The sequence below is a fragment of the Seriola dumerili genome, unplaced genomic scaffold (genome assembly GCF_002260705.1).
Source record: "Seriola dumerili isolate Sdu_G_001 unplaced genomic scaffold, Sdu_1.0 BDQW01001075.1, whole genome shotgun sequence".
NCBI classification, from domain to species: Eukaryota; Metazoa; Chordata; class Actinopteri; order Carangiformes; family Carangidae; genus Seriola; species Seriola dumerili.
The window spans coordinates 20,316-26,967 of NW_019175330.1; the positions used below are offsets into that span (position 1 = coordinate 20,316).

The following is a 6,652-nucleotide window of genomic DNA, read 5'->3' on the forward strand; positions in this document are numbered from 1 at the left end:
TGGATATGAATGGGATTGGCAAAATTAAACATTTAAAGTGCAACATCATCTGTGTGAAACCTTTTCTTTGGTGACATTTGGAGTTAAATTTAATATTTTACACATTCTTAGGTTTTGGAATTTGACTTTAACACTTTTATTATTATCAAGTTCTTTAAATGACATTTTAATTTCAGTTGAACTGTCTTTCATTTTAAACAGTGAGTTTGGTGTTAATGTTGACTGACACCTACTCAGTGTGTTTGACATTATCACATGAGGAATTTAAATGTTCACTCAACAACTGTTACTGTCAAAAAGTACTGTGTGGTTAAATGTTACTGTTGTAAAGAAATGAAATGACATCCTGACTCTGTATATTTGGAAACATTAAAGTCTTCATTATCTTTATAAATAACTTCAATAAAATACAGTATTTCTATCAGGGAAAACTTCTTCCAACATGAGAACATGTTGCAGTTCAAACCTCTAGTGTTTTAGTTTCAGTGCAGCTGTGAGTCAGATCAGTTCCTCTGAAGCTGAGGGAGGTTTTTGTACGACGTTGTATCACTGTGTGAACGGAAAACTCTCACTCTGCTGACAGTAGTAACTCCTGCATCTTCAGTCTGAACTCCACTGATGGTCAGAGTGAAGTCAGTGCCACCAGATTTACTTCCACTAAAACGATCTGGAACTCCAGAGTAACGGTTTGTATCATATATATGAGGAGTTTAGGAGCTTCTCCAGGTTTTCTGAAGGTACCACTGCATGTCATAACTAACACTTGAACTGGCTTTACATCTGATAGAGACAGTCTGTCCTGGAACAACAGACTGAGATCCAGGAGACTGAGTCAGGATGATTTCTCCTGATGAACCTGGAAAACATGAAGAAGAGGAGAAGGGTTATTGAGACAATCCAGCTTGGAGAAAGATGATCAACATCCAAACAGAAGAGGATGATTTCTTTTACATGGAGAACAGATGGAAGAAGGTCAATGCCTGCTTGTTTCAGTGTTTCTCCATCACAGCAGAACATCATTGTGGTTGAACCTGGTTGCATCCTGAAGCAAAGTTTTCACAAGAGAGTCTCACCCTGAACAAGGAGCCCCAGGGTGGCCAGCAGTAGAGTCAGAGACATCATCATTGTGCTGCCGGCGTGTCAGTGGCTCTGAAAGGCCTGGACAGCCACTGATCAAACACTGGCCTCTAACGGCTGGGAGCAGAGAGGCAGGACACATATGCAAACACACAGAGTCAGTGAGCTGGAGCTGTCCTCAACACATCATGATGTTTCCCATCAGAACTGAGAGAGGTGACTATTTACATGAAATATGAAGGCACTGGGCCTGAAGGCGAAGGGATTAAAAATGTGATTGGCCCAGTCCAGTCTCAATTAAAACAAAAACTAATGGGTCAGTCTTGTTTTATCTTCTGATCTTATGAAAAACTTAAGGAAGGGAATTGAAGATTTTCTGGTGTATAGTAGGAAGTCATCATCGTACAGGGCTGATGTTATGATGATGGTGAAATGATTGATACCTGGGATGTTGATAAATTTTCCTAAATCATAAAAGCAGGGTATCATGAGATTGTGTCTGTGTGTGTGTGTGTGTGTGTGTGTGTGTATGTGTGTGTGTGTCCTCAGTGAACTGTATCAGTCTCTGCAGTAGCTTCCAGCTGCAGCAGTCAGTACAGTTTCTGTTCAGTCTGACTGAGGGAGGTTTTTGTACGACGCTTTTTCACTGTGTGAAACATCTTTACTGTTCAACCAGTGCATTAACTCTGACAGTAGTAAACTGCTGCATCTTCAGTCTGGACTCCACTGATGGTCAGAGTGAAGTCAGAGTTTGATCCACTGCCTGTAAAACGACCTGGAATCCCTGATGCTCGATGGTCGCACCGTAAATGAGGAGTTTAGGTTTTCTCTCATCTCTCTGTTGGTACCAGGCTACAAATGGTTGTTGCTATAAACAGAACATCTGACTGGTCCTACAGCTGATGGTGACGGAGCCTCCCAGAGCAGAGCTCACTGCTCCAGACTGGAGTCACTGTGACCTGTCTCTGGACTCTGAGGACACAGAGACAGAAACATAAAGCAGCGTCATGGTTTTGTCGCGCTTCATTTCAGAGGGACGGATGTTGATAGAGGAGAGGAGTTTGATTCTCTGGACTTTACCTGTGAAGCAGCAGCAGAGGAGAGTCCAGATGAGGACGGAGACCAAAGTCATGTTTCTGATGAGGAGGATTTCTGTGTCTTCTGTTGTCATGAAGGACAGCTGTCAGTCATCCAGTCTTCAACTCTCAGGACTATAAACTCTCCCAGAGCACTGGAGCATGGTGCTGCTGATGCAAAGTGGCTCTCTATGGAAATGCTCTGACTGACTCCAGCAGGGACTTGGATCACTCTGATCATGCTGTTTATCAATGGATCAATCAGCTGATCAGAGTATTGATCAGGATGTGTTCATACTTATTTTAGTTGAGTTTAGGTTTTATGTGTTTGAGTAACTTTTATTCTGATTGTCTTTTCTTGTATTTTAATTGAATTGCAGGAAAAGGTTGCATTTGCCTTTGTTCAAATGAATAAATATTGGAAAAATTACATATTTTACAAATTGTTTTCCTGTGTTATTGTCACTTTTTAAGCCAGCAGACGAAGATTACAATATTTTTTTAAATGTCAGTTCTAAATATTCTGCACGCAGACATGAATGATCTTGTTTTACTTTTAAGACTCTCAGTATTTATGTTTTTTATTTCTCAACTCTTCATCATGGAGGAGTAACCAGAGGCAGCTTTTGCTAAAATTTTCTTAACATTCCTGTCGTGCTGAACGTTTAAGTCCAACTGTAGAAAGATCAAACTTTCTACTTCTATTATAATTCTAATTTAATTTAATGACTTTTTAATTTTTACACAATTTCTTTAAATGTAATTTGAAGATCTCACTTTTTTCAATTAAAATTTACATGTAAGATTCTCTATGAAAATGTTCAAAAGACTCTATAGCTTCTTTTATATTGTGTTATATATTGTTTCCAATGTAGTTGGAACTCATTTTGTTAAACGATGATGAAGCAACATTTTCATTAGAGGAATTCTTTACATTGTAAAGTTTAAATTGAAAAAAAGTGAATCCTTCCATTCATTTTAAAAAAAATTGTAAATTTTAAAAGTTCATAATTAAAATAGAATGTATAATAGATAGAAGTTTGATCTTTTCTACAGTTTGGACTTTAAACTTCAGCACGCACAGGAATGTGTAAAGAAATTTTAGCAAAGCTGCTCTGGTCTCTCCTCCATGATTGAAGGAGGAGAAATAAAACATAAATACTGAGAGTCTTACAAAATAAAACAAGATCATTCATCTGCTGCAATATTTAGAACTGAATTTAAAAAAATATTGTAAATTCTTTCGGCTCTTGCTTGGCTTTAAAAAGTTGACATAACACAGGAAAAACAATTTTAAAATATGTATATTTTTCCATATTTATTCATTTTGAAAGGCAAAGCAACCTTTTCCTGCAATTTAATTTAAAAATACAAGAAAAAAGACAATCAGAAATAAAAGTTACTCAACACATAAACAACTAACCACACTAAAATAAGTATTAACATTCCTGATCAATTACTCTGATCAACTGATTGATCCATTGATAAACAGCATGATCAGAGTGATCCAAGGTCCCTGCTGGAGTCAGTCAGAGCATTTCCATAGAGAGCCACTTTGCATCAGCAGCACCATGCTCCAGTGCTCTTGGAGAGTTTATAGTCCTGAGAGTTGAAGACTGATGACTGACAGCTGTCCTTCATTGGACAACAAGAAGACACAGAAATCCTCCTCATCAGAAACATGACTTTGGTTCTCCGTCCTCATCTGGACTCTCCTCTGCTGCCTGCTGCACAAGGTAAGTCCAGAGAATCAAACTTCCTCTCCTCTATCCAATCCGTCCCTCTGAAATGAAAGCCGACAAAAACCATGACGCTGCTTTATGTTTCTGTCTCTGTGTTCCTCAGAGTCCAGAGGACAGGTCACAGTGACTCAGTCTGGAGCAGTGAGCTTGCTCTGGGAGGCTCCGTCACCATTCAGGCTGTAGGACCAGTCAGGAATGTTTATGTTTTAGCACAACCATGTTAGCTGGTACCAACAGAGAGATGGAGAAAAACCTAAACTCCCTTATTTACGTGCTGACCACTCGAGCATCAGGGATTCCAAGGTCGTTTTACAGGCAGTGGATCAAAACTCTGACTTCACTCTGACCATCAGTGGAGTCCAGACTGAAAGATGCAGCAGTTTACTACTGTCAGAGTTATCACGTTTGAACATAAAGATGTGTTCACCAGTGAAAAAGCGTTCGTACAAAAACCACCCTCAGTCAGGACTGAACAGAAAACTGTACTGACTGCTGCAGCTGGAAGCTACTGCAGAGACTGATACAGTTCACTGGAGGACACACACACATACACACACACACACACACACACACACAACACAATCTCATGATACCCTGCTTTTATGATTTAGGGAAATTTATCAACATCCAGGTATCAATCATTTCACATCATCATAACATCAGCCTGTACGATGATGACTTCCTACTATTACACCAGAAAATCTTCAATTCCCTTCCTTAAGTTTTATAAGATCAGAAGATAAAACAAGACTGACCCATTAGTTTTGTTTTAATGAGACTGGACTGGGCCAATCACATCTTTAACCCTTCGCCTTCAGGCCAGTGCCTTCATATTCATTGTAAATAGTCACCTCTTCTCAGTTCTTGATGGGAAAACACATGATGTGTTGAGGACAGCTCCAGCTCACTGACTCTGTGTGTTTGCATATGTGTCCTGCCTCTCTGCTCCCAGCCGTTAAGAGGGCCAGTGTTGATCAGTGGCTGTCCAGGCCTTTCAGAGCCACTGACACGCCGGCAGCACAATGATGATGTCTCTGACTCTACTGCTGGCCACCCTGGGGCTCCTTGTTCAGGGTGAGACTCTCTTTGTGAAAACTTTGCTTCAGGATGCAACCAGGTTCACCACAATGATGTTCTGCTTGTGATGGAGAAACACTGAAACAAGCAGCATTGACCTTCTTCCATCTGTTCTCCATGTTAAAGAAATCATCCTCTTCTGTTTGGATGTTGATCATCTTTCTCCAAGCTGGATTTGTCTCAATAACCCTTCTCCTCTTCTTCATGTTTTCCAGGTTCTCAGGAGGAAATCATTCCTGACTCAGTCTCCTGGATCTCAGGTCTGTTGTTCCAGGACAGACTTGTCTCTATCAGATGTAAAGCCAGGTTCAAGTGTTAGTTATGACATGCAGTGGTACCTTCAGAAACCTGGAGAAGCTCCTAAACTCCTCATATATGATGATACAAACCGTTTACTCTGGAGTTCCAGATCGTTTAGTGGAAGTAAATCTGGTGGCACTGACTTCACTCTGACCATCAGTTGGAGTTCAGACTGAAGATGCAGGAGCTTACTACTGTCAGCAGAGTGAGAGTTTTTCCGTTCACACAGTTGATACAACGTCGTACAAAAACCTCCCTCAGCTTCAGAGGAACTGATCTGACTCACAGCTGCACTGAAACTAAAACACTAGAGGTTTGAACTGCAACATGTTCTCATGTTGGAAGAAGTTTTCCCCTGATAGAAATACTGTATTTATTGAAGTTATTTATAAAGATAATGAAGACTTTAATGTTTCCAAATATACAGAGTCAGGATGTCATTTCATTTCTTTACAACAGTAACAATTAACCACACAGTAACTTTTTTGACAGTAAACAGTTGTTGAGTGAACATTTAAATTCCTCATATGTTGATAATGTCAAAACACACTGTGAGTAGGTGTCAGTCAACATTAACACAAACTCACTGTTTAAATGAAAAGACAGTTCAAATGAAATTAAAATGTCATTTAAAAGAACTTGATAATAATAAAAGTGTTAAAGTCAAATTCCAAAACCTAAGAATGTGTAAAATATTAAATTTAACTCCAAATGTCACCAAAAGAAAAGAGTTTCACAACAGATGATGTTGCACTTTAAATGGTTTTGGTTGGGTTAATTGTAGTCTTCCCATGACGTAGTACATCTCACACAATATTTATAATCATTCACACAAAATCAAATGTAAATTCTCAATCTAACTTTCATTATTTTCAAAGGCATCTACACATGTGAATAAAACAAATACTCCACCAACACCAACACTAGTAGCACTAAATGATTGTGTCAACATTTGACAGCAGTTTATGAAACAAACTGAGACACATTTTACAAAGAAAATGTAAGAGTGAGTAAAAACTGCTGCAGTCATGTGAACATGTTGATGCTTCACTTTGTTCATTTGACAGAGAAAATCCAAAAGAGCTGACAGTCTCTCCACTGCATCCACATGTTCTAACATCAGCACAGAGAAGGTCAGAGGTCACACATGAAGGACCCCATACAGAGATATAATAGGACATATAGATCCCTATATCAAGAGGGATTTTGCCATTTATGTCACCTATAAGAGAATATATTATAATCACATATATACATCCTCTGGAAATATGAAGAGATAAGCGTATAACGTATGTGAAAACTATATTTGTACACATCTTTAATAAATCATGTTGCAACCACATTTGTTAATGATATACAGTATATTCAATTTATATATGC

General features: G+C 38.8%; 1 pseudogene; it reads right to left on the reverse strand.

Moving 5' to 3' along the window:
* Nucleotides 1-1,170, reverse strand: part of LOC111237660 — a 5,260-nt pseudogene extending 4,090 nt beyond the window's left edge.
* Nucleotides 1,171-6,652: the final 5,482 nt, after the last annotated feature.